Source organism: Phalaenopsis equestris, unplaced genomic scaffold, assembly GCF_001263595.1.
Source record: "Phalaenopsis equestris unplaced genomic scaffold, ASM126359v1 Scaffold000255, whole genome shotgun sequence".
Lineage (NCBI taxonomy): Eukaryota > Viridiplantae > Streptophyta > Magnoliopsida > Asparagales > Orchidaceae > Phalaenopsis > Phalaenopsis equestris.
The window spans coordinates 498,821-501,620 of record NW_018164697.1 but is presented as its reverse complement, the minus strand read 5'-3'; the positions used below and the strand labels follow the sequence as shown (position 1 = coordinate 501,620).

Genomic DNA, 2,800 nt, shown 5'->3' with positions numbered 1-2,800 from the left:
TTCCGAGATTTACTAATTAGGGATTTACATGATTTATTTACAAAAAAAATTGTGTATTTTACATCAACTGTAGCAAGTAAAGGTTAAAAAAGAAATAATAGAAAATACAGAAGAATTAAGCAATGAAAAACAAACCATAGCTGCCTGATGTTGCCAAGTCCTTCAAGTCCTTCTGAATCCTCCTCTCAGCCATGAAGATATCAGGGAACATACTGCAATCACTGTCTATCACAAGAAAATAAGAGCCATATTTATAAGAAAAATCAAGCAATCAGAGCTTTAATCATCAATCAATAACATGATTCCGACAAATACAACAAGAAATCAACAGAATTTTACCAAAATTATCGTCTATGCTCGAAACTCTACGAATCAAAACAAACTACTGTGATGAAACCAACATAATTTCACCAAAATTATCATGAATCATTGAAGCTCTAAGACGGTGTTTGGCGGCAACTTTGGCTTTGTGTTAAATAGAATTTATCAAATCCGACAAATTTGGATTTATCGGCCCGATTCTGCCAAGGAAGAGACGGTGGAATAAATTCGGCTTGCAATTAGATTTACTAGATTTGGATCTACGTTGTTGAAATGAGGAAATGAGGGAAGAGAAAGATAAAACACGAAAAAAATTAGATTAAATTGAGCGTTGGATTTATTTAATTATTTATGTATTTGGTTTTTGAAACCCCACAAATCGACACGAGAAAACTAAAGTTTACGACGAATCGAGTAAAATTTCAAAAAAAAAAAATATCATCAATCATTAAAATCTTATAATCGAAACAATAAAATAAAACTCTACGACCAACATTCAACAAATGCAGACAAAATCCAACCTCAAAAATCTTCCTCGAACGATAATGCCGCAGTTCCTCGCGCCGTGTCTTCGTATTTCGAGTCTTGCATTCAATTCATAACCGCGGAGGAATTCTATTTTTAAGCTAATTTTAAGCATTTAAAAACAACTTGCCCAATTATTACGTTTTTCCATACACGTGTGCGAATTGCATACCCTTAAAAGGGGCAATTACATTTGGACCATCCGAAACTTGCTATTTACAAACCAACCATCATATTTCATCGATTTTTTTAAATTTAGCTCAAATAACAAAATTTATGGTAAAACCCCGACCAATGTTTTTCATTTTTATCAAATTCTCAATAGTTCTATCGTGGCGAGCGTAAGAACATTAGTTTGGCAGTTCAAAAAGATCACCTGGGTGATTGATTTGTAAAAATCAATGTTTTGAATGGTTTATATGTAACCGTCCCATTTTTTTTAAATACTAATTACTATTTTATACTTTTGTTCCTTAAATTTTAATAGGTTTTATCAATATCTTTAAAATTTAAATCTTAGTTATGAGATAAATGTTATTATTATGACACCTTTGAATACCAATATGATAGCTTGTTACGTTTTCAGATGTTGCATAGGTGACTGGCTCATGCCCTAATGACGACCATGGAACATAGGTGCATCCAACACCAACTTGGGCCCTATTTGTGGCTAATTAGGCCTCAAAACAATTTGTACCATGTTAATTCATTAAATTATCTTGTCGGTCAATTTTTGAACGTATTATAAGATCATTTAAGCGGCATGAGGCGGTACAATGTTGCATGTTGTCTTGATATTAACTTCATCAGGTAACTTAATTATAATATATATATTTTTTTTATTTTCATGCATGAATATGCACCACTGTACATAAATGAAAGTCCAAAATGTGAATGCATATCATGAGTCATGTTACAAAAAGGAGAAATAATATGAGCCTAGCCTCATTCTCTAAACCTTCAATGTTCTCTCCCTCTCTCTATGCACCTAGACCTTAAGTGTTATTATCTTGTTGGTGTGTCTAGTGAGTTTAATAATTCACAACATATGTAAATGCATATAGTTGTAATTTTTTTTAGTAAGAACTCAATTGTGTTGGCCCTCCTCCACTTCCAACAAGACTAAGAGGAGATGAGTTTTGGCATGTTGTGAGGTAGCACTGACTATTCAACCAACCTAACAAAGCATTTGATAGAATTACCTAATATTTAATGCAAAGTATAAGTTAAGGTGTTATAGTGATCCTCTGTTTATGATATAATTGTCTTTATGGTAAGTAATATCACTTCTATAATCTAATAACTTGATTATAACGTTGGCATCAATTTTTGATATCGCGAGTGTAGGATATCCGTTCGAAACAGGCATGCAACCTATTTCAAAAAAAGTAATACCAAAGAGGATGGTACGCCTAGATTTTTTGTCATAATAATACAATTGTTAAAACCAAAGAGAATGAAACACCCGCAATATGAGACAAAGAAATAAAAATAATATTTTGTGATATTTGGCTAAGGAGATCGATCTGAGAAACAAACATGCAACTTATTTCAACAAGAAATGTTGACAAAATATTATCAGAAAATTCAAGAAAAGTATAGGCAGAGAGTACGATATAATACAATTAAAGAACAAGTGAGACCAACTCAAGAATTATTGAAAATTTTGGAAGGAATTGAAATAAGGATCAACGGGCCTAGGGTGGGATCCGGTGAAACGAAACATTGATGCTTTCGATGGGGACGGCAGAAAGACTTGCGATAAGCATTTTTGACATGTCCTCTAATTTGGTCAATTTCATATTATTTTTAAATCGAAATAGATGTTATGAATTTGTACATCGATGCAAAGAAATTTAAAATAACTTGATTTGATCCTAAGTTGGAGAAGATGTTGGATCAAATGTTTGGGGGTGTCGTTGATATGGGCAACAATGCACGTGCCCCTAGTGAG

The 2,800-nt window shown here is 32.8% G+C and overlaps 1 protein-coding gene across 1 annotated transcript in view; it reads right to left on the bottom strand.

The window, feature by feature from the left end:
* Positions 1-924, bottom strand: part of LOC110024392 (ubiquitin-conjugating enzyme E2 5A-like) — a gene marked incomplete in the record, with an annotated part of 3,981 nt that extends 3,057 nt beyond the window's left edge. Inside the window, 1 exon segment of the mRNA XM_020724325.1 lies at positions 843-924.
* Positions 925-2,800: the final 1,876 nt, after the last annotated feature.